We start from the raw sequence: 26,462 nt of genomic DNA, 5'->3' as shown, positions 1-26,462 counted from the left end.
CAAATGTTAATAACCCCTTGTCAAGGAGGACCATCCTATTTACAATGACAACACTGCTCACATTCACCCGACTATCCCTAACTTCCTCCCTAGTTCATTTTTTCCCATACCGCACAGCACTTTCTATTATATTGCATAATTTAATTGTGCATATGCTTATTATTGGTCCTCCTTTACTAGATGTCACTCTATGCAGGCAAGGATTTTTTTTTTATCTGATTTGTTCACTGTTGTACCTGCAGCACATAGTAAACACTTAGTAAATATTAGTTGAATGAATGAATCAATGAGATGGGGGATTAAACGCCATGAGCTCTAAAGCTTCCAGACATTGTTAAAATGAAAATTTGGTGAGCCTATATTTGGGGACTTCCTTCTTCTCCCTCCTCCCTTTCCCCACCTCTCCCCGAGAAAATCACTTAACCATCCTTCATCACGTGTCCAAAGCCAGCTCCGCACATCCGGCGCTAACATTGGCAGGCCCGGCGTCTGCTGGCAAGGAGTGCTTTAGCCATGATTTACTATTAAATCTTAATCGCAGACTTCTGCAATCAAGAGCCTTGATTAAGTCCATTCACAGTCCTGTAAGGTCAGAAATGAGGAGACAGAAAGAGTAGGGAAATCAGAGGGTAACAATCGTTTATATCTCTGAAACGTGGCCTGAACAGCTCTTTCATTTCTCGTTGGTCCCTAAGTGATTACATGCCGGGATTCTCACTCTACTGTCATGTGCCTACCCTCTCAGCGATTTTTCTGCTGTGAGCTCCACTGCCGACCACTGTTCCCAGGGGAGAGGCTATCACCAAGAAGGGATCCCATAAACAAGCAAGCCAAGCCAAGAATGTGCCTGGTCAGAAGGGAGGGATTCCTTCTCAAACACCTTAGTGATGAAAAGAGGCGAATCAGCATTTCAGGGCCCACCACCAATGATTCTGTGTGTCCTTACCAAGGCACACTTTCCTCCCCAAATCAAAGTATGCTTTCAGCTTCCTTAGCAGGATTTTGACTGTTCTTGGAAGCAGCTGTCTGACTGCATCTCAATGATGAGGCTGAGGCTAAAGCTCTCTATTCTCTCTTTTTCTTTTTCTATGAGCCCACCACCATGGGAAATATTTTGGTTTTGAACCTCACTAAGAAAACTAAAGTAGCCACGGCAAAGCCATTATATTATAAATGGTTGGTTGTTATTCAGAGTGTTCTGGGCTCTAACCAGCTCTCATCAAGTTCATACCATCTAGACAGCACTCTGAGGATAGCCTGTCTTGAAGGAAATGTACAACCTTGGGCAAAGCAGTGTTGTAAGCAGGGTTCCCTCCCCGCCCCCCTACAAAATGGCCATGGGCATTAGGTGCAGCTGAACCCCATCTTATGGGAGTCCAGAAAGTCTTCAGGGAAAAGTAGCTTTGGAGAGAAGCCTAAAAGAGGAGAAACATTTCAACAGGTGGAGATGGGGGTGTGAATATAAAATGTTCATCTAAACTTCTCAAACATTCACACCTTTAAATTTTCCACTGAAATGTGTTGGGCTTAATTAATTCAGCCTAAACCCCTCATTTGCCTCTTTTCTCTCTCCTTAAGCTACAGCGAAATGGGAACAATGTGTTCCTGCTTCCTCCCACTGGTTCGTAGAAGTGGCGCCTGCGAACAGAAGGGGCAATGTTGAGAGGGTTAGTCACAAAATCCACTCTTGACATGGGCCCTGGTTGTGGAGTACTGCTCCTCAGTCTCAGAAAATAGAGCAGCACTGATGTTTTTAAACTGAAAACATGCTTAAGCCAAGTAAGTTTTGTGAGACTGTTCAGGCAGGACACTCTGATGTTCAGATTCGTCCAAAAGCCATCCCATCTGTTAGCTGCAGCTCCCGGGGCCTGGAGCACAGGTCACGCACAGCGTTTGGTTCGAGGCACGTCTTACTGGGTATTCAGTTACCCCACAAGGTCAAAGCAAGTGCCCAGCAACAGAACAGAGTCCATCACTGAGCTGTCCGGAGACCCAGCCTTCTGCCCCAACATGGGTACCTGTCCTCAGGGCCTACCTTCCATCTGGATGTCTCCAGAGAAGGCGAAGGGTGCCTGTGCTCGTCTCTGTGCACTCGTTAACTAGCTCTGCAGTTAAGACATTGTCATCGACCATTGAACAAATTGTTCACGGCCCTTCTTCTTTCCTTTGACATCAGGATAACTCTTGATAACAATAGCATGTCTAGAACACACCATCAGGACTAAAAACAAACGCATTATGCAATGTCTTCTCCAACTTCAGCATGAGGACACTCAAGGGTGTGTGTTCATATTTTCAGGGAATTGCAAGTTCTCTGATTTTTTTTTTTTTGGAGTCTGTTTTCATTTCAGTGTTTATATTAATATAAATATAATCTCTGGGTAATCACCTTATAACCAATTATCTCCCCAGATTTCATTGCTCGTGTTTGCATTCATGATTAGTTATGTAGGAGAAAAGTAGACCCACCCGAGCTTAGGAGAAAAGAAGTGAGATTAATCCATAAATGAAACATTTTCACTAACTGAGAATAAATTAATGCTAAAACGGCCCACTATACAAATAAAGGTTTGTCACACTTCGAAAAAGAAAAGGGTGACAGGAAAATGGATTAACCACACCACCCATGGGGGTATAGGCAGAGCAACCCTATCACCACATTCAGGTCGTAAATAGCAGTTCAGTTTTAGCTAAACTCAAGGAATGACAATATATCCCACATCCGGTTAACGTTGTCAACTTAGTTTTTAAATTTTTATTTGTATTAACTATATAAATTTGATTTTAATGAATCATTTTACAAGAGCTGTAAATATAAGGCCTTTTAATCCTAATTTTACGTTGGTCTGAATTTTAGTAAAGCAATATAAAAAGGATTTAACTCAAAAATTAAAATATCAAAAATTTATTGTCCTTTTGCTCAAATTTGAGAAATAATGAAGTATGCCTAATCTTTTCCATTTGCCTAAAATATGAAGGGCCATTTTTCAAGCAATTCTCACCAAAAGGGAAAAATGGTCCAGGAGCTAGGAGTTCAAATCCCAACTATGTCACTTGAAGGCTGACAGGCCTTGAACAAGGTGCTTTCTCCCCTGGGGGCCTCCATTTTACCATCTTTGAAATAAGAAGGTCTTAATAGATTTTTTCAGGGTCCTTCCAACTCAGAAATACTACGATTCTACCGGTCCTTTATTCTGAAGATGTTAGCTGGCAGTCTCTGGCTCGCAGAAGCCTGCCCTCTGCTGGCCATGTCTCAGTGCCGCAATCCTGACACCCACCGAATGGAAAAGTAAAGGTGTCTAGGAGCTGGGTTTCTGAGAAAAAGGCGCGCGAGCCCAGTTTGCTTCTCTTTCCCATTCCCCATCTCTTATTTTCTCCTTTCTCAGAGTTTTTTGTTGAAGTCAGTTGAAACCTGAAGATGTGCCTTGGGGTGGCCTCATCTCTAGCCTCTTTAGAAAAGAGCCCTGCGGTATGGGATCCATCACCTGCAGCAAGCACGTTTATACCACAAGACCCCCCTTCACCACAGCTGACTGGCAAATTGGCAGCAGCTAATCTTCCAACTACCCAGCAGCCAGGCCATGGGATGACTGGAGAGAAAAGAAGAGCTGGACGGTATAGAGTTTTGTCGCTGAACTGATCAAATCTTAAGCTAAAGTGGTGTGGTAGCCCACGTCCGAGATGTCCCCAGTGATCCCCACTTCCTGACACGCATGTCTTCATGTCAGGCCCTCACACGCCAATCAGGCCTGAGCTGTGCAAGCAATAGGATATTGCAAAAATGACAGTGTATGACTTCGGAGGCTAGGTTATAAAAGAGAGCTGCTTCCATCTTGCTCGCTCTTGGATCATTCCCGGCGGGGGGCGGGAGGAAGGCAGCTGCTTTTGCGATGTCTGGAGGACAGTCAGGAAGCCTGTGGAGAGAGGCCCATGTGGCAAGGAACTGAGTCCTCCTGCCAATAGATGAGTGATCCAAATGGAGGAGGATCCCCGAGCCACAGTCAAGTCTTAAGATGATTACAGTGCTGGTGGATGTCCTGGCTACATCCTCATGAGTGACCCTAAACCAGAAACACCCAACTAACCTGCCCTGAATACCTGGCCAACAGAAACTGCATAAGATAACAAATGTTTATTGCTTGAAGCCACTAAGTTATGAGGTAATACTGAATTACACAGCAAGATTGAGGCAATATATATCTAACACGAAAGACGAAGCCCTAAAGCATCTTTTATGGCATTCGGGGACTATTTGGGGCCTCAAGTAGTTCTGATATATCATGCCCCTCCTGAGGTCCATCTCACCAGTATGCACTAAAAAAGAGGGTCTAGACGTTCTCACAGGATAGTTATAAATAGCTATGCATGGAGGCAAATATGACTAGAAAGTAAATCTTGGTAATTCTCTAACCAATTAGGTAAATAAGCATTAAGTAGAATCAGGACAGAGGAAATGAGTCAGGGAAAACACAAAATTTAAATCCATATGTAGGGGCACCTGGGTGGGTCAGTAAATTAAGCATCTGCCTTTGGCTCAGGTTGTGATCTCGGGGTCCTGGGATTGAGCCCTGCGTCTGGCTCTCTGCTCAGTGGGGATTCTGTTTCTCTCCCCCTCACCCTCTCTCTCTCAAATAAGTAAAATCTTTAAAAAAAAAATAAATCCATATGTAAAATACTTGACCGTAAGTCATACTAAGACAAAAGAAACACAGGTAGAATGAATAATCTGTGTTTATGCATGCATTCAGAGTGGGGGAAGGTGGGATATACATGCATGCCGGGCTATAAGGGAAGGCTGAATACAGAAACCAAGCCTGAGAAAGAAGGGGCTGGGGAAATTGCCAGTGCTGTAGGACAGCCCTGCACAGGATAACCAAAAAACCCAGCCCACTGTGTCCAAAGGACCATGGAAAACCTGCTTGCTTGGGGGCAGACAGTATCTGGGGAGGTTTCATCTGAACGGTGAGACATCAAAACAGCTGCTCAGGTCTTCGGCCATCAGTCCATCAACAGACTATGTCGTTAGTGCTTGGAACAATAGAGAGCACTGCACAGCTGGGGAAATTGTTACGGCTCCCTTCCTCAATACAAATAAGGTTTAGGTCAAGATTCCTGGCTCAGGAGAGAGATTGAGGCAGTATATAGATTGGATCATCTCACCAGGACTAAGCAGAAGGCTGGAACTCGGTAGATACATGTGTGTCCGTGGCTCAGCCATACACAAGGGGTACCGAGGCACGGCTGATTCCTGATCCCTGGAAGTTCAGGGCTGGTTCCAGACCTGGGTGGGGGTGGGAACACAAGCACCAACAGACAACTGGATGTTGCTAATAACTATTGTTCCACCAGGGTTGTTTTAAATAAACCAACTTAACAAAATATTTATGGATGTTTAAAAGCTATAAACAACGGGAAGGGTGCTTCCCCTGATGTTTTCAGGAAAGCCATTCTTGTTGTGCCCACTCTTTAGAATCAGATGGACCCTTACTCAGGATTTGGTTCAGATGTCAAGACTGATGATGCCACACACGCACACACACACACACACACACACACACACACACGTACACACCCCAAGAGAGTATGAAAAGTTTTATTACTCACATTATGAGGCTTTCTGGGGAGAGCAAAACAGGACTCCCAAGCTGGTCTAAAAAATGGCCTGAGGGAGCAGGGAAAGGAGACTGCGGTTTAATTGTGGTTGGGAGGAGGGAAAGGAGAAAAGTTATCCTGGGCTAGTTTGAGCCTCCTGCCAGTGCCAAAGGAGGCAGCACCCAGGCTTTCTTATCAGTTTGCCTAAATATAAGGCATAAGAGGAAGAGAGAGGGTAAGGCTTGAAAGCTGCCAGCAGTCATACATCAAAAAACAGAGTCAGATTCCTTATTAAAATCCTTGACAACACTTTGTATTTGTGTATTGTATTTTACATTTTTCAAAGAATTTTCATGCTTTTTGTGGTAGGTTTGATTTAAATGAAAGCAAGTTAAATGACTAATCAGGGAGACTCAATCAACTTTTGCTATAGAAATGCATTTTTATTTGATATTACCTTGCTACACATTTTTCAAAAACCAGCTTAGACGTCATAGAATTCATAGAATTACGAAGGTACACACTATATCATGAATCTGATATTTTATGATCAGTTTTCTAGTCGTATCAGAAAACTAAATGGTAATATGATTATTTTTGCCATAGTCAACTAAAGCAGATGCTAGTTTAGTCACAGCGCAATGAAGCATCGCTAACCCAAGAGGTGAATCAAGAATACGTCGGGGATATTGCTTTTATGCTGCCCCAGGACGACAGAAGCCACCATCAAAGCCAGAATCAAACTTAGAAAGTAACATTCAAATAGTGCTTTATGGTTTAAAAATGGATTTGGATTTTATTTATTGTTTGTCTCCCCATATTAGAATGTAAGCCTTATGAGAAAAAGAGATTTAACTTCTGTGTTCCTCTCTGCTGTGTCTTCAGGGCAACAAACAGTGTCTGGTATGTGGCAGGCACTTATGAATGAATGAATGAATGAATGAATGAATGAATGAATGAATGAATGAATATATGACCCAAAGAGATTAAAGAGAATTGGACTTGAACCCCCATTTTTTTGTATATGAAAACTTAAACTCTTATTAACCACTGCACTCACTAAAACAAGAGCTGCACTTTTGGCCAGGAAAGAACCTATTCGAACCATTTCATGTGATAAAAAAGATGCTGGAAATGGCTCCTGGAGGGCCATTCTGCCAGCTTTTCTGCATTATCAAGACATGACTCATCACTTCTCACAGGCAGGAGCAATCCCTTTGCAAGATTTCAGCCTAAATAACTTCAAATGCAAACATGAATAATCACATCGGCAGTCATAATTTTAAGTTGGATATAACACAAACAACCACCAGTTACCAAAAAACTATTTCGATGGACTAAAATACTCACATTAAAAAAATTTTCAGTGAATAAGTCAAACAAAGAAAAAGCAATACCGTATGATCTCACTTATATGTGGAATCTCAAAAAGCCAGACTCATAGGAAAAAGAGTTGCCAGGGTTTGGGCGGGTAGGGGATCTGGAGATGCTAGTCAATGGGTACAAACTTCCAGTTGTAAGATAAACAAGTTCTGGGAATGTAATGTGCAGCACGGTGACTACTGTTAACAACGCGGTATCATATACTTGATATTTGTTAAGAAATTTGATCTTAAATGTTCTCACCACACAGAGAGAGAGGGAGGGAGGGAGAATAGTAACTATAAAAGCTAACAATGTGTTAACTCACCATATGTGGTAAGCATTTCACAGTATGTACATATACCAAATTATCACATTTCCACCTTAAAGTGTTATATGTCAATTATATATCAATAAAGCTGGAGGGAAGTATTTTTTAAAAATAAATGAAATTCCAGGGGCACCTGGGTGGCTCAGTCAGTTAAGCGTTTGCCTTCAGCTTAGGTCATGATCTCAGGGTCCTGGGATTGAGCCCCTAGTCGAGCTCCTTGCTCAATGGGGAGTCTTCTTCTCCCTCTCCCCCTGCCCCTCCCCCTGCTCGTGCTCTCTCTCTTTTTCTCTCTCAAATAAATAAATAAAAATTTTAAATAAAAAAATAAAAAATAAAAATTTAAAAAAATAAATGAAATTCTTAACGAAAAATACACATAGTAATATCCACCCCAGAAAAAGGAATGTGGATATAGATCTATGCATAGAAAGTATCTAAAAGGGTGCAGCAAAGTTTTGTTCAACGGTTACTATTAGGACGTGGAGTTTCAAAAGGGTGGTAGGAGCTGGGAATCAGTGTAGAGCATACTGAAGACTTTGGCTCCTTACTTGATATGATTTCAAACTGGTTTAATTTCTTTTACATAAACATGGAATTTGCTGCCGTTTTAAAATTTGCTATGATTACAACATCCCATTGTGCTTTACCCTATATATAACATGAACTGAGGATGTTGAAAACATGCGATGGCCACCCAGCCCAATTGGCCTTAATATCCACCCTATTATTGATCTACGTATTTATATTTACATAAATACATGTTTTACATTTATATTTGTATAAATAAATTCATACAAACATTTGCACTCATTTTCAAATTCTGTATCTCACACTAATAACTCAGCATGATTTCTAAAACTGGCACAAACGAAAGCTGTTATCAAAAAAAACAAAAAGTAAACGCCAGTGAGGATGTGAAGAAATCGAACCCCTTGCATACCGTTGGCAGGAAGATACAATAATGCAACCACTGTGGACACTAGCACGGCTGTTCCTCAAAAAAAACAAAAATAGAACGACCATATGACCCAGCAATGCCACTTCTGGGGATGCACCCAAAAGAATTGAAAGCCGGGTCTCAACGAGACATTTGTATGCCGATGCTCATAGCAGCACTATTCACAATCTCCAAAAGGTGCAAGCAACTCAAATATCTAGCAATGCATGAATGAACAGACTCAATGTCATAGACACACGCGATGGAATATTATTCTGCCCTGAAGAGGAACGCAATGCTTCTCATGCTACAACTTGAATGAACCTTGAGGACAGCATGCTTAGTGAAATCAACCAGTCTCAAAAAGACAAACACTGTATGATTCCACGAATATTAGATATCTAACATAATCAAACACATAGAGACAAAAAGGGGTGTGTGGTGGTTGCCAGGGGTCGGAGGAGGGAGAAATGGGGAGTTGTTGTTTAATGGGCAGGGTTTCAATTTTGCAAAATGAGAAAGTTCTGCAGATGTTTCACAACAATGTGCATATACTTAACACTACTGAACTGTACACTTAAAAATGGTTAAAATAGCAAATGTTATGTTTTGTGCTTTTTACCACAACTTTTAAAGAAAACATAAACACTGGCATAAACAGTACCTTGTTCTCTTAACAATCCTTTGAGCTAATTATCAAACCCATTTTACAGGCCAAAAAAAAAACAACTGAGGTTCAAGGAAGACATGGCAAGATTGCAACTAAGATAGACCAGCCAGGCTGCAGCCCAGAACCCAATCAATAAGGCCTATCAGAACAACTGGGGCTGCTGGGGGGCTCAGTCGGTGAAGTGTCTGCCTTCGGCTCAGGTCATGATCCCAGGGTCCTGGGATCAAGTCCCACGTCGGCTCCTTGTTCAGCAGGGAGCCTGCTTCTCCCTCTCCCTCTGTCTGCCACTCCCCCTGCTTGTGCTCCCTCCCCCTTTCTCAAGCTCTCTCTCTCTCTCTCTGTCAAATAAATAAATAAAACCTTAAAAAAAAAACTACAGAAAAAAGTATACACGATGCCAGTCAACTCTAGTTTCCAGTTATGTATTAATGGGTGAAGTGTACATTGTTCCTCTCCCACCAAATTAAACAGCATTCCTAAGTGAGAATTAAAATAAACACTTCTTACCCATCCCAGCTTGTCTCTGTTTGGTATTTTTGGCATATGTGCGCAATTGCAGTCAGCTGAACATCTAAAACAAAATATTGCATGGCATTGTGCTATTTACTGGGAACAAGTCACTTATTTTATTAAAGTGCCAATACTTTTATAGACCTTGAAAAATGTTGTCCTATTTCACTGAAATTCAGTTGAGCAAATATTTAAAGGACATCAGTGTGAAAAAAACCAACTTACTGGGCTGCTCAGAGCACCAACTTTTGCCTGCTTGGCCCACCCACCTGCCTCACTCAGCCTGTGATCACAGGACATACCAATCCTAGTACAAGTTCTGTCACCACACTTAACTTCATTAATTTTTAACATAATGATCTGTAATTGTTTCTTCCACTAGACTGAGAGTTCCATGAGGACTGGGACAGTGTTTTATTCAACTTTGTATCCCTGATATCCAATCCCCTTCCCATGTGCCTGTACCATAGCAGTATCACTACATATTTGTTGACTGACTGGATAAATGGAAAGATGTTTGAAACCTGAAGCTAGCCCTGACTCTCCTATGGGGGTGAGAAGTTCTAGTTTATACTACACAGCTCAGCAGAAATTCAAGCTGGCCTCTGGTCAATCTGACCTTGAACTACAGTTTAGGTAACTGAGCTTTCTATTGCCCTAACATCTTTAGGCTCAAAACTCAGTACTCAATAGTCCTCCTATTTTAGGGCTCATCTTTCTCTAACCTTCCTTTATCCATCCCCCCATTTGCTCACTCATTCAACATTGCATTCAGCAGATGTCTATTAACTGGTTACTAACTCTCGTGCACCCTTCTGGGCACTAGGGATACATCAGTGGAGGGAGAGAAAACAAACGAGGATCCTTGCCCCCCTTGGAGCATTTGGAAAGTAGAAAACGTATATTGAGAATTCCAGGGGTGGTCAGGCTGGGAAGGTAAAATCTCAGCAAGCATATAAAGGGGGTGAGGGAGTGAGTCAAGCAGGAGCCAGGACAATGGAATTCCAATTTGTATTTGAACTACTGCCAACACTCTAAGTCTGGAGGGAGCTTGGCACGTTCAAGAAGCAGAGTCAACAATGGGAGAAGAGTCGAGGCAGGTGAGGCCAGAGATGTAGAGCTACTGCACAGGCACGAGCCCACCCCTTCAACCGCGTCTCCTCTTTGCTTCCTCGACCATGTTTTGCAATCTGGAGAGCCCGAAGTCAGAGAGACCCGAGCCAGTCTTCCTTTCCACCTTGAACCCACTCCATAATTCTAGGAAGTGGTTCCCTCCTACCTGTAAAATAAACACTTTATGCAAGTGGTGACTTAATCTTTTGAAATGTTCTGTGACATGGGACAAGCATTTCCACTGGAAAGGTTAAAAACTGAGGTTTATAGGTTTCAAGAGGATTTGGGAACATGCTCAGAATGGTCAACCTGGGAAATGACTGAATCGGGATGCAAACTCTGGTCCTCTGATCCCAAAGCCTGTGTCCTTCCTCACTATCCATGAGCTGTTCTCTACATGTGTCAGAGTCTGCTGCATAGTAAGTGCTCAGTAAGTATGATTCCTTTCTCTCTCATCACCTTGATGAGTTCCCTGAGGTTGTTTGCGTTCTTGGAAGATCTCTGAGTGCTCTCTGCTCCCCAGTGGCTCATTTCTCGTGAGCACCCTCTTATTTCCCAAAACAAGCCCACCAGAGCCGAATGCCTATCTACTGTCATGGCAGCCTGGCCCGGGGCAGGTCATATCTTCCCTTGTAAACGGGGTGTGATGATGATGCCTGCTTGCTCTGATGAAGGACATATCAGAGAGAAGCCCTGGAAGGTATTTTCTCCCAGGGCCTCCAGCGTCTAAGAGCCACTTGACACTAGTTATCATCATGCCTTCCAGAACTTGCTTTTTGCCTTCCCGGCTGGCCTCTGACCGTCAGAGATTGAGCCAGCCCCCCTCCAAAGGCGGGGATTGTGGATTCTTACACCCTGGAGCCCCCTCAGAAATCCTTCCCATCTCTGGCCATGCCACCAGATGTGACAAACGCATCTAATGCTTTAAACAAGCATGGATATTTGATACTTTTAATGGTTCAGCTACAAACGTGAAAAAAAAAAAAAGCGACTAACTCCACTGGGGCCAATTTAAACTGTTTATGTACTTACAGTTTTCCTGGAATTCAAACACTGGAAATACTAGTTCACCAATCTTTACAATCTATACCACTTTCCCTTCTAGAAGATTAGTGCAAACAGGACTGTGGATGTGGCGTGGCTCAGCTCCAGGAGGTGTCACTGCCCCGTGAGTCCTCGTGGGGTTGTGCAGCCAGTGACCCTAGCGACCAGGAAGGACAGATGTGTACCCATCCCCCAGCCGCTATGCGTGTCGGCTGCTGGGCACTTAGCTGCCACCTTCTCCGGAGAATTGTCCTTCCCAAAGGGAGCCCCAGCCAGACCCAGAAAACCAATGGAAGGAGGACAAAATAGTTAACACGTAGACACATTGGGTGAGTGTTAGCAATTATCTTCGTTGCCGGTACGGGTGGTCCTTCGTGACCGGCTGACCTGAGACCTCATGAAAGCCTGGCCCCTTGTCCTCACACAGGACTCTTCCACTGAATGACATTATGGATCCAACCCAGCTCAGTCTCAAGATTGTGATCTTGACCCACCCACTCTCTCAATCAAAATTCAGATGCAGCTCCCAAGTTGGCATTCTTTCCAGATTGAACAAAAGTTATGAGTCATGGAGAAAGGAGTCCAAGAAGAGACTCAGATTTCCAAATCCAAACCTCAGAAAAATAGAAGCAAAATGTTTTCTTTGGAGAGCACACATCCCTGCCCTGGGGGGGGGGGGGGGGGAATCACCATTTCCAACACTTACAGCATAACCTATCAAAATAGCTGGATCGGGCTGAGTATATTGCCACTGTGAAAAATTCCGCAATGATTTAATATCATTTTAAATAATTCACGTTTTAAACTATGTCAGTGACCCCAAAGATGGATCAGTCCTGTAGCAATATCCATCTATTTGTGTGTGAAATATGTCCTTGTTTCCCTAAAAGAAGGCTTGCAAAAGGATTTAACTCAGAACTCCTTGAATTGATTTAATTTGACTATTTGGATGCATCAATTTTCAGCAAATTGGCCACTTTCTATATAAATCACCTTATAGCATTAAAAGATACTAAAGAATGATAATGCTTATTAAGGCATAACCCTATCTCAAGCAAATTCTTTTAATATGGGAAATATATTTTCTTTCTCTAAAGATAATAGTAAATGCTTGGAATTTTCCATCATTGAACTAAAAGAATATTAGAGCCCCATCTGGTGGATCTGATACTTATTCAGGAGATAAAATGAAATTTTTTACCAAGCTGTTTACCGAGCACTGCACTGGGTTATTGCTTTCAGAATGTGGATGTTAACCTCTGTCTCTTCATTTTCCATTCGGTGTGTACGTCCTTCTGTCTGAGTGGTGGACTTGTCCCTCCAACATCCGCCCACCCCCTCTCCTTTGTCCTAGAGAAGATTAACACAGTTCACTATATAATAAACATTATAAAAAGAATAACATTTCAAAAGGATATATGATAATAAAATAAAGATTATATAATTTAATCACATAATTACATCACAGCATAAATATTAGATGTGATATCAAATTTATAACATTAAAACATATTTACATTAAACTTCATATATACTTTATAAGTACATATAAGATACACTATCAAGCACAGACAAGTTTCAGGAAGAGAGTACTAAGGGTCCTCATTGTCTCAACTAAGATGAGACTATCTACTAAGGTAGAAGGGAGGTAGCTGGTCAAAAGACTGGAATAGTTGAGAATGGGGGAGAAGGAGAGCTCCTTTCAGAAAAGTAAAAATAGGGGTACTTGGGTGGCTCAGTCGTTGGGCATCTGCTTTTGGCTCAGGGCATGATGCCAGGGTCCTGGAATCGAGCCCCGCATCAGGCTCCCTGCTCCGCTTCTTCCTCTCCCACTCCCCCTGCTTGTGTTCCCTCTCTCGCTGGCTGTCTCTCTCTCTCTGTCAAATAAATAAATAAAATCTTTAAAAAAAAAAAAAAGAAAGAAAAGTAAAAATAATAATAGTAATAATAGAAATTTTTAAGTCAGATGGTATTAGGTGTCCAGCTAGGATTGAAGAGAGATGGGGGAGAAAAAGAGAGACACCAAGGTTATCTGGTTACAGTAAGTATCAGCAATTTAGCAAGATTTGACACTGGAGTTCTGCCAAGTGCCTGCTGTTAGAGAATTTATAGCAGATATAATACAACCGTACCATCAGGTTTTTGAGAGTGCTTTGAATCTTGGGACCTCTTTTCCCTCTGGTCCACTGGCTGGTTCTTTCTATTTACTCTGTACGTCCTTTCTCTACTACTCAACTCCTCTTGACTCACTATCTCCATGACTCCCTCTTGACTTTACCTAGAGCCCAGCCCATCGTGAGTTTCTCCTACCTCTTTTTTCATAACAACCTTTAGGTTTCAGCAAGTTTTCTCTATGTTTTAAATCTAATTTTTTTTTCTTTTTTTTCTTTTTTTAAAGACTTTATGTATTTATTTGACAGAGAGAGACAGCCAGCGAGAGAGGGAACACAGGCGGAGGGAGTAGGAAAGGAAGAAGCAAGCTCCCAGCAGAGGAGCCCCATGCGGGGCTCGATCCCAGGACCCTGGGATCACGCCCTGAGCTGAAGGCAGATGCCCAACGACCGAGCCGCCCAGGTGCCCCTAAATCTAAATTTTCAAAAGAAACTGAGTAGCCAATCAGAGCAGGGAAATGAAGGGAAGTTTGGCCAGCCTATTGAATGGCAGTCCTTGGGTCAAGTTCCCATTCTTGGTCCATAACAGGAGAAGGGCGGGAGGTGAGGATGCGATCATGCCATGCCCACCGGCCTCACCTCTCATCAGTGACTGTGGGCAGAGGATTCCTCCAAAGGGCGCTATGCACATGGTAGACATTCTGCGATCTGCCTGTCCAATACGTTCCTTCTTCCAATTTACAGATTGGTACTCTGCATTCTCCATAAGTCGCTTGTGGAGCTCGTGAGTGTGAGTCAAACCCTATTCCCTTTTGCCGTGTGGAGTAAAACAGAAGTTTCGAATCTGAAAATTAACAGATTTGATCCAGAGTTTCTTGTGACTTCCATCAAGTTACGAAAGTTATGCGGCTCAAGTCAAAACACCACCTAACTTTTCTAGACCAAATAGTCTTTTTAAAAAATGTAACTCCCAGAAATGGAAACATGCATAATCCACTCACTTCAACCAGCGTCTTCTGAGTACACAGATGGCCACAGCACTGAGCTGGGTGACTCTGCAAATAAGAAGAAGAAAATTATCTAGGCTCTGCCTTCAGATTTTACACGCCATGATGGAGACCGATGGGCGTCCCCATCTTCAATTCTGTTTTATACTATCTGTTCCCCTTTCCCATGCATATTATGGGCAAAACAAGCCAAACAGAGCTGAACCAAACATGCTCAGAAAGTATGTTGTGTTTTCCAAAAAGTTCTAGAAAACATCTTCCCTGGGAGTTTCAGGCATGCCTCACTCTGGCCCGGGATGAAGGAGTTCAGTTCCAGACATCACGCTATGAGGCAGTTGAGGGCATAATACAACTCCCGTTCATGAGGGAGGAAGAACTCCAAAAAAGCGACATTTTTTATTAGACGCTCTTACAGAGACAAGAGACTCTTGGAAATCTGCAGCTCAACCCCTTCATTTTACAAATATAGAAAGGATGTTTCAAAGAAGTGGACAGTTTGGACAGAGGCCACACAATGATGAGCAGCGTTGGGGCCCATGTTTTCTAGAGGTGCCATCAGTATCTGACCTGGAGAAGAGGAGACTCGGAATCACAGATCATCAATGACTGGGAAGGCGGTCTAGGGAGGGAGAAGCTGCCTTTTCCCCCAGCACCCGGGCACTTGAAGCAGGAACCAGCATGCCAGCTTTCCCCTCCTTCTATTTCATATTAAATCAACTCACTTGTTCCCTTCTCCTATAGTACGAACAACATACGTGATGTAGAAAATAATGAAAGATGTTTTACACGGTGAGCTGTACCCAGCTCTCCCCGTGACTCACAAAATACTCTGCTTCTGGTCATCTCACCTTTCGGTTCCAATTCTCTTTAGTAAAGTTGGCCTACTTTCATTTTCTACCCTTTGTCCCCAGTGGTATATGAAAGTAAGGATTTTACTTGTGGTGCAATATTGTCACTTCTTTTTAGTGAAAAGCAACACCTATGAAGAAAGACATATCTCTGTGTTCTCTATTATTTACATTTTTTATGCAAGGTTTTATCAAATGAAAGTTGTGCTGGTTCCTCATGGATTGCCCTAGCTCCAAATCCGCCTTTCTTTGACGGGCCTTATAATACTGGAATTGGACCCTGTAGACGTTTCTCCTCTGCCAGTTAGCGCGATGTTCGGCTTGGCCAACAGGGGGCGCCAGAGGGGCACTGGTTGGGGAAGCAGGAGGCGGGGACTGTCCCCTCCTCTGCAGGGCTCACCTCCGCGTCCTCAGACCAGCTGCTGCCCAGGCCCCCAGGGCGGTGGCCCCTGTCACCAACATTGTTCTGAAGCTACCATGCCCTCACTGAAGAGGACTAGATCCAAACTGGTGGAGGGCAGGGATCTCTTCTAAATTTCTAACAGAAGGGGGAATGAGCCACGAGAGACTGTGGACTCTGGGAAGCAAACTGAGGGCAGGTGGGGGATTGGGATAGGCCGGTGATGGGCATTAAGGTGGGCACGTATTGCATGGAGCACTGGGTGTTATATGCAAATAATGAATCATGGAACATTGCATCAAAAACTAAGGATATACTGTATGGTGACTAACATAACATTAAAAAAATTATTAAAAAAATAAAAATAAAAATAAATTTCTAAGTTCTTTTCTTGTTCCCATTCCCTCCTGCCGAGCTGTAGTAGCGGTTTTCTGCGCTTGCTGTCTGTGTACTCAACTAAGGCTTTAGCTCATCTAGTGAACTGCCTTTTTACTGGCTAACAATTCTTTTTTTTTTTTTTTTTTTTTAGAGAGAGGGAGAGATGGGTGGGGAAGGGCAGAGGGAGAGGGAGAGTCTCAAGCAGGCTCCATGCCCAGCGCAAGCCGCAGGCGGGGTTTGATCTCACCACCCTGAGATCATGACCTGAGCGGGAAATCAAGAGTCCGCCCCTTAACAGACTGAGTCACCCAGGCTCCCCTAGGTAAACAGTTCTTTATATTAAATGTTACTTATTTAAATTACTGGCACGGTTGCTGTACCCTAGCTGAATCTCTTTCAGTGTGACTCTGGCTCAAAATCCTTTTTCTGCCCTACCCTCTACTTCCAAACAAAATTAACTGCACGTTTACTCGTTCTTATCTCCAAAGTCTTTGAAAAACCTTACTGCATTGTTCATTCCCAGGACCACCCACCCTGACCCAGAACCACATCACCTCATATCTAGACGTGTTTCTACCTTCTTCTGGTGTCTCTCTTTCCGTATAACCAACGCACCATTGTAGAAGTAATCCTTCACCACATCACTTCCCATTCAAATCTCTTCAATGGTATCTCCTTAAATATAGGCAAAAAATTAACCTTGGTAGCTGGATGTGACACAATGCATATATAGCCACGTCTCTGGGGGACCATTATTCTGCCTTATACAGGAGGAAATATATATATGTGTGTATATAATATATATATTTTATATAATATCATTATATATTTTAAATTATATTTTAATATAATTTTAATATAATATTTTAATTATATATTATTTTATATTTTATATAAATATATATGTGTATATACACCATATATATGTATATGTGTGTATGTGTGTGCATATATATATATATGTCAGAGAAAGAGAGAGAAATTCATTTCAAGGAATTGGCTCACACAGTACCAGGGATAGCAGTCCAAAATCTCAGGCAGAAGTTGATACTGCAGTCTCGTGGCAGAATTCCCTCTTCTTCAGAGAAACCTCAGTGTTTGCTTCTGATCTTTCAACTGATTGGATGAGGCCCACCCAAATTATTGAGGGTAATCTTAAGATCAACTGATTCTCGGTGTTAACCACACCTACAAAATATTTGCACAGCAACTGCTAGAATCGGGTTTTGATTGAGTAACAGGGTACTGTAGCCAGGTCAAGTCGACACATAAAACTAACCATCAACAGGCAAGGAAGAATTAAGGTTTCAAATGGGATTAAGGCAGTTAATCAGCTGACCTAAAAATAAGGAAATTATCCCGGATGATGGGGGGGGGGGTCATGAAATGTGGAAGAGGGAGGCAGAAAAGTCAGTGTCGGAGTGAGTGGTGGGAGAATGACTCCAGAAGACATTGCTGGCTTTGACGATGTCAGGAGCCATAGTCAGAAAATGTGAGAAACTTCTAGAAGCTGGAAAAGGCAAGAAAATGGATTCTCTCCTAAAATCTCCAAAGTTTGATGCAGCACTGCTATGATCTTGATTCTAGCCCAGTGAGCCTCATTTTGGATTTCTGACCTTCAGAACAAGGAGGCAATAAATCTATGTTGTCTTATGGCACTAAGTTTGTGATGTTCTACAGCACCAATAGAAAACTAACACAGCGGGGGCGCCTGGGTGGCTCAGTTGGCTAAGTAGCCAGCTCTTGATTTCGGTTCAGGTCATGATCTCGGGGTCCTGGGATCAAGCCCTGCATCAGGCTCTGTGCTCAGAGGGGAATCTGCTTGAAGATTCTCTCTCCCTCTCCCACAGACACCACCCCTCCCTGGCTCACACACTCTCTCTCTCTCTCAAATAAATGAATAGATCTTAAGGAAAAAAACAAAACGAATGCAGTGAACAATAAAGACTTTAAGTAACCTAGTACCAACCCACCTCTCAAATATTATTCCTCACTTTTCAAGCTTATACTCTTCCTAGTTCAGTCTCCTTACTAACCCAGGAATATAAACGATATTGCATAACTAGGACTCTCCATCAAAGCTATTTTTCAAATTCATCATTATCCAAGGAGCCAGACCAGAGCATTCAGTTCCCAGGGATTTTCATTTCAAACTCATTGTCCTTAGTACTTTGACAAAAGGTCATTGCCTTACAACACATCTTTCTTACCATTGTTTTTCTTTGTGACTTAACACATGCCGGTAGTTCTTTACTCTTCCTGACAATCTATCTTCTCTCCTCAGGAGCATAAAGTCCACCAGAGCTGGTATTTTGTGTTAAACTCCTTTATATCCCCAACACCCAGCAAATTTAGTCACGTGCATCACACACACACACACACACACACACACACACACACACACACAGGGACATGGCCAAAGTGAAGGTCAATGACTAAAGTGTACTAAGATAGTAACTATCTACTCTATACCTTCATGCATAAAGAAGAAAAATGAGGGTGGGTTTGTTCTGGAAGATATGTATAGTATGAAGCTATAGTAATTAAAACAGATTGGTATCCATTCCTTTTGCCACATAGGATTCCATTGTATGAAGATACCACATTCAACTTACCCATTCTACCATTGGCGGACGTTGGGATTGCTGCTTATTTTGCATTATTACACATAGTCATCTGAGAACTCTCTCTTGTAGGTCTTTCAGTGAACATATGTATTCATTCTTCTTGTGATTGTACCTAGTAAGAGTTATTTTAATTTAGAAATTGTACCTATAAAAACAATTCTGAATATTCTCGAACAGGTGAATATTTTTAAATTCTGAGTTCCAGACTCAAACTTCCAGGAAGAGCCCTTTACTGCCTTCCCTTATCTGAAAAATAAATAAGTTTCTGTAAAACAAAGGGTCCCAAACATTGAAATTTACCCGAATACTAATGGCATAGAAAGTGTACTAGAAAGGAACACAGCCCTTAACTGATTTGTACCTTGGGCTCGGCACTGTGAGTTTTATTTCGGGGAGTGTTCAAATTCTGATTTCCTTAATACACTTTAATCTCTATAAAAAGTGAATTCTGGTGGCCAGAACCGAAAGCCAAGCAGTTTTTGCCTCAGTTCAGTCCAAATTCACTCTCCAGAGGGCCAGTTGATTGAAGGTTATATTGAAGGAACATAAAAACAAGATTCTGCCAGCTGTCAGTGATCCGTCTGCAGCTTTTCCTTCCCAGAACACACCAGCCAAGAGCAGGACAGTCGAGGGATATGGGGAACAATGCTAATGAATGGAAATACAAAATGGCACAGGCACTTTGGAAGATGGTTGGGGGGTTCCTTATGAAGCTAAACATAGTCCTACCATATGCTCCAGGCATCGTGCTCCTTGGTATTTATCCAAATGAATTTTAAATGTATGTCCACACTAACACCTGCACACAAATGTTTATAGCAGCCTTATTCATAATTGCCAAAACCTGGAAGCAACCAAGATGTCCTTCAGTAGGGGAAGGGATAAACAAAACTACGGCGCATCTGTACCCGATGAAATATTAGTCAGAGATAAAAAGAAAGGAGCTATCAACGATAATGAGGTACCCTTATGCTATCACACCCATTAAGATGGCTGCTATTTAAAAAAAATATTTTAACAGAAAAGAACCAGTGTTTGTAAAGATGTGGAACAGTTAGAACACTTGTGGACTGTTGGTGGATGTGAAAGAGGAGCAGTCATTCTGGAAAACAGTGTGGTGGTTGCTCAAAAAATTAAAAATAGGGGCGCCTGGGTGACTTAGTCAGTTAAGCATCTGACTCTTGGTTTCGGCTCAGGTCATGATCTCAGGGTCACAAGATCAAGCCCCGAGTTGGGCTCTGCACGGAGCGTGGAGCCTGCTTAAGGTTCTCTCTCTCCCTCTCCTTCTTCCCCTCCCCCCAGCTCAAATGTGCAAGTGCGCGCTCTCTCTCTCTCTAAAAATTAATTAATTAATTAATACTAAAATTACAATATGACCCAGCATCAGGGTCTAAAGGAGATATTTGCACACTCATACTCAGAGCAGCATTTTTCACATTAGCCAAAGGATAGAAGTCATCCACGTGTAGTACAGTATACCCAAGTAAGTAGATAAACATTCAAACAAAATGTGGCATACATGCAATAGACTATTATTCAGTCTTAAAAAGGAAGGACATTCTGACGTGTGCAAAAACATGGATAAACCTTGAGGACATTGGGCTAAGTGAACTAAGCCAGATGCAAAAAGACAAACACTCTGTGGTTTCACCTGTACATGGCACACAGAGTAGTCAGATTAATAAAGAGAAAGCGGATGGTGTTTGTCGGGGGACTGGTGACAAGTGGAGAACGGGGAGTTACAGTGCAATGGGTACAGGGTTTCTGTTTTGCAAAATAAGAAAGTGGTGGTGTAGTGGCTGCACGCTGCTAAACTGTGCACTTAATAATGGCTAAAATGGTAACCTTATATATTATATGTAGTGCGTGTATATATATATATATATTACATATAATATATTACATATGTACTATATATAAAATTATTTTATATAATACGTTATATATTTTATAAATATGAAATATAATATATAAAAATATATTATATATTTTACAAAAGAAATATAATATATATAAAAATATATATATATATTTTACCACAATTAAAAATGATTTAAAGAAGGAAGGAAGGGGCCATCAAGCCAGGAAAAACATGGAGGGAACTTAAATGCATATGCTAAATGAGAGAAGTCATTCTGAACTTCTATAAACTCTATGATTCCAACTGCATGGCATTCTGGAAAAGGCATAACTATGAAGATAATAAAAAGATCAGTGGTTGCCCGGAGTTCAGGGGAGAGGAAGTAAGTGAATCGTAGGTAGGTCACAGGGGATTTTTAGAGCAGGGAGACTCTTTGTCTCTGTGATGTTATAACAGTGGATACGTCTCATTACGCAGCGGTTGAAACCCCAAGAGCCCTGCAACACAAAAAGTGAACTCGAATGTAAACGACAGACTAGTTAATGATAATGCATAAATAGTGGTTCATCAACTGTGATAAATGGGCCACACTGTCTCAGTCAGTTCCGGCTTAACAAAGTACCCCAGACTGCATGGTTTCTAAACAACAGAAATTCATTGCTCACACCTCTGGAGGCTGAAAGTCTAAGATGAGTGAGCCATCATGGTCAGGGGAGGGCCCTCTCCTGGTTGCAGACTTCCGGTTGTCTCTTCACATGGTGGAAGGGGAAAGGGGAAGGAAGGGGATCTCTCTGGAGCCTCATTCATAAGGGCACTCATTTCATTCGGCCCCTCATGACCAATCACCTCCTGAAGGCTCCATCTCCTGCTACCATCACCTTGGGCATGAGGTTTTAACATATGAATTTCAGGGGCCACCCACTTTCAGACTATAGCACATGCCAATGCAAGATGTTATTAATAGAGAAAATTGTGGACTGGGGGAATGGGTTTATAAGGGAACCCTAAAATTTCTGAGCTATCTCTCTGTAACCTAAAACTGCTCTTAAAAAATAAAGTTTATGATTATTTTGTTAAAGTCTTTGGCCCTGTGGTCCAACAAGAGGAGTCCTGGAAATGGAGCTTTCCAAAGCTTCTTCTTTTTCTGGGCAGTGAGATCACTAATTTTAGTGGTCACTAAAGCCCCCCTCACTACTTCTGATGCCTTTGCCCTGGCGACCCTGGCTGTCTCCCACCCTCCTATTTGCCCAGCACGGTCTGACCTCACCTTGATTCTGTCTGAATTATATCACTGTCATGATGGCAACCCTACCCCCATGTCTGTTGATGCCAACATGGCCAATGACAATGATCTTTGGTGGGGAGGCCTCTATCTCTCCCACCACGAATACAATAATTACAGAATGACTGAACAGGTGGCCCTAATTTCCTACTGAGGTCTTTGAAACTCTTTTGTTAGGTTTTAGCTGTTCACAAGCTGCCCCCAGGATTAACCAAGGTGTCATATGAGTGACCCTAAACAGAATCACTGACAAAATATCCTTTTGTGCCAGCACTAACGCAATGATCCGAGAGGGAAATTATGCTCTCTGCCTCCCTCCTACCTCCGATCTCCCAATCACCAAGAACACCATCAAATACATGGACGGTCTGATGTCTTAATAACTCATACTTAGCCACTTCAGAGCCCTTGAAACTGCTTTTTCCTAATGGGATCATTGATTCTACATGAAATAGATTCCTTAGGAATCTGCCCCAGCATGCCAGGGTTCTCCGGAACCAGTGCTCCCAAGCGCCGGTCTGTGGCAAGGCTCTCATAATTACACACAAAACAGGAAAAACAAAGATCGTCTCATGAGTATTTTCACAAAGCCAAACTTCAAATGTAAAAGATTGGCTTTTGTTGTAGATTAAATCCTCCCTCCATGCAGGGAGAGGTAGGGTAGTTAAATGTCAGTTTGTTAATGAAATGGTGATGAAAGAAGACAAAAGTCATTTCTTTAAAGGCCTCCTTTGGCTAAGTAGGAGGCCGGAAAGCTTCTGTTGATCCCAAAAGGGTTTTTTTTTTAATTCTCCTGATCCATAACAATCTGAAAGTCTGGGATTCACGGTCCTGGATGAGTAACTGATAACCTTTTTTCCTCCAAGCGTCTGAAATGTGTAGGAAAAAATCTGGATATGTGAAATCCCTGCCCAAGCCAGAAATCGTCTACAACCAAAAGGTTCCACCACCTCCCTCTCAAACCAAATCATCTGCTCAAGCTCCCAACCGAGCCAGACTTTCCTCTGCTTCTTCCCTTCCTCTCCTTGATGACTAAAAGCAGCCAACAGAAGGAAGGAGGTTGAGACCCATAGGACTGACTCATCCAACACCAGCAGAATCAGATGTTTGAAAACAAGGTTTCTCTGTAGCCCACCTCACACTTAAATTCGGTGCCCAGTCAAAACCTAACAAATCAGGCCTGAAATACTGTGAATCAGATCTTCCAGTTAATGGGAGCAGGTGTCAGGGGCCAAATCACCAAAGGTCTGCCATAGGAATAATCTGCTTCTCCTAGCATAGCAACCTGTAGGCTTCATGTGGCTTTAAATATCATAGCTTATACCAGATCAGCTCATCCCTGTGGAGCTTTAAGGAAGCTTGAGCTGAGACCATTTTCCAGGAAGACCATCTCACAGGGCTTGAGGGGGGCACATTACCCCTACTTAGAAAACAAGGGCTCATTTGCTTCAGAAGAATCCCCTGTGGGCTGCTCCACTAGCAATTGCCTTTTTTTGTAATCCAAAAAGTAGAATAACTCAATTTTATTAGTCACTAGCCAAGACTTTCAGCTCTTAGTCATTAGCCAACTTTTATATTAAAATTGGCATCATGGAAAATGTTGGCTTGTCAAAGATCAAAGGAAAGTTCTTTACCCATATCCATTTTCAAATTGGTTCATTATTTCTCTCTGGCTTTGCATAATGATTCATTCAGTGAACTTGGATCCCTTTCTTAGTATCCTTGAAAACAGAAGGGAGGTTGCTATTAATTAATATAACCATTTTAGAGACAGGGATATGGAAACAGAGAAGTGATCTCCTCAGTGGACAGACAGACCAAGCTGGGGGAAATATCCCTTTGCCTGTCAGCATAACACCTTCCCTGCAATCAGACCACACTGTCTCTTAGAAAAAAGCCCCTAAGGAAGTAAATATGTGATCTTAGTGTAAACACAATCCTTTGGCTTCTAAGATTCTCCATCATATCAATGTCCATCTAAGTCCTATATCTGATCAAATGATATAATGAATAGCAGAGGTTTTCAACTGTGCTGCAGAGGGAAGTCCCCATATAGAGGGAAAGAACATGTAGGAATGACTGGGAGCGTTGCAAAGGTTGAAACTTCGCCCCTTGTTCAACCAGAGCAAACCCACCTTTATATTTTCTTACATCTTCTGTATCTGTGTAGTGGTTCATTTCGAGAAAAACCCCATTTCTTTAAAAAAAAAAAGTTTGCAAATCACTCATAAATATGAAAACATTTTCCAAACTATAAGGTACTATGCAAAGATAGATATAGATTTTTCTACTAGATATGCACAAAGAGAATAAAGTCTACTCATTAGCAGGGATGGGCACACTAACATTCACTGAATATCCATTTTACAGAAGAGAAAAATGAAGTAAATCCCCACATCTAGGAGTATTTGAGAATGACTAATTCCAGAGCCTGCATTTTTTCTTCTTCATCAATTTCTCTGACCTTTCAGCCATTGCATGTGTCCGGCCTCTCAGAAAATTCAGCACTGTACTCCTGCTTCCAAAACATCTTCAGGGGCTCAGCATGAGTTGAGGTTGGTCATTTGGGCTTTTAGGGCTATAAATAGTATTATCACACTGTAGGGGGGGGAGAAATAATTCTCCCTCTACTCTTCCAAGTTCTTATTTGAGACCCTGTAATAAAAGACAAATTAACAAGGGAAAAAGAAACAGAAGTTTATTAACACTTACCATCATATAAATATGGGAGAGAGTCGGGAGGAAATGAGTTAACTCCTCAAGGTGGCTTAGAATTCAGGCTTAAATGCAATCTTAATAGGGAAAGGGGAGAGGGATGTAGGCCTCTTCAGGGAGAGGAAATGATTTTTAGGAAAGATGAATGGGACCTTAGAAGAACAGATGGGAGGTACAGTAGTTTGTGACAAAGTGTCTGGGTGTGGTGTGGACCTCTAGTCTGCTTTACTGTGACAAGAGTCAGTCTTCCCTGGTTGGGAAAACTCCCAGAGAGCCCATCTATGACATGAGCTCTGTTTGGAGGAGCTGAAGCCTCTCCCTGCTGTTTATCAAGAGCCTACAGCTCAGAATAATCACTAGACCAGTGTGGCATGTTCTGGGGAGGCATGTCCTGAGCTCCTCCAGGCAGCTTTGGGGGGTCATATCCTGCAGCTCTCCAACACCAACTGTCAAGTACATGTTTTTAAATTAGTTTTAAAAAACACTTTTTCTTTTCCAAAATAATACATGACCGTTTTGTATAATGTATTCCTGAATCCATCGATAGCAACAGCTCATTAGGCTGGTTCCCCGTGGTGTGTATTTGCCCCAAAGCAGAAGAGACAGCCAAAAGTTCCAATCTCTAAAAATGCGTTATTCAGTCTGCACTGAGTTTTCCTTTTCTTCAGTGGCTAGAGCCCACATAGATGCAACTGTCCGTTGCTTGAAAAATGATTGTCATCTTTCGCAATAATTCTGATGAGGAGCCCTATTTTTAACTCCAATCTAAAATACATTAGGGGAGCCATCTAGTGTTTCAAAGTTGGCATTTAGGAGTTACATAGAACATCCCTCCTCCCTAAATTTGATTTACCATCTGTGTTCATCCTCAGTGTTCTGAAGCATCAACACAGGGTATATATTTCATTTGGGGAAGAAATAAGATTAAAAATAAGAGCTCCTTAAGCTGCCTCACACCTGATTCCCTGGCATTTGGAACAAGGAACGGTTACTGCCAGCTCCTTCTTGGGGACCAGGAACAGCAAGGTAACACAGAAACAGTTGGTCCATTTGAAATAAATACATTACATGTTCAGAAGCCTGCTAAACAGGAAACCTGGATTATAATTAGCTCTTTTCCTACACCAAAATAGGGTCAAATCTGGATATAGGCATGCAGGTAACATGAAATTCCAGAAGCATCAGGGAAGGCCCCCAAATAGCTTCCTCCACCTTCTGCTTCAGCTTGCTAATTTCATAGCAGCTCTATTGGGATATAATCAACACAGCATATCCTGCATATATTTAATAAACTGTGCAAGTCCATGAATTTCAACATATGCACACACCAAAAACCATCACGCCAACAAAATAATGAATATTTCATTACCCCTAAAATTGCCATCGTGCCCCCTTGGAAATCCATCTCTCTTTCATCTTCTCCTCCCCTGCTCATCTCCAGGTAACCACTGCCCTACTTTCTGTCATTATAGGTTGGTTGGCATGTTCTAGAATCTTATAAAAATGAAATAATATAGTATGTACTCTCATCTGGCTTGTTCCCTCAGCCTAATGATCTTGAAATTTTTCCATGTTATTACATGAATCAGTATTTTTTTTTTTTGCTCTTTATTGATAAGTACTGTTCCATTATAGGGATATGCCACAATCTGTTAATCCACTCACCTTTTGATG

The 26,462-nt window shown here is 42.1% G+C and overlaps 1 long non-coding RNA gene across 1 annotated transcript; it reads right to left on the bottom strand.

Moving 5' to 3' along the window:
* Positions 1–14,107: 14,107 nt before the first annotated feature.
* On the bottom strand, positions 14,108–25,052 carry LOC123801049 (uncharacterized). Its single transcript, XR_006782096.2, has 3 exons — positions 24,538–25,052; positions 18,919–19,042; positions 14,108–14,725 (listed from the first exon to the last, which is right to left on the bottom strand). It is a non-coding gene; the product is annotated as an uncharacterized LOC123801049 (long non-coding RNA).
* Positions 25,053–26,462: the final 1,410 nt, after the last annotated feature.

The sequence above is a fragment of the Ursus americanus genome, chromosome 10 (assembly GCF_024610735.1).
Source record: "Ursus americanus isolate L20-20 chromosome 10, mUrsAme1.1.p, whole genome shotgun sequence".
NCBI lineage: Eukaryota > Metazoa > Chordata > Mammalia > Carnivora > Ursidae > Ursus > Ursus americanus.
The sequence above is the reverse complement of the archived record's forward strand: the minus strand, read 5'-3'. Positions and strand labels throughout refer to the sequence as shown.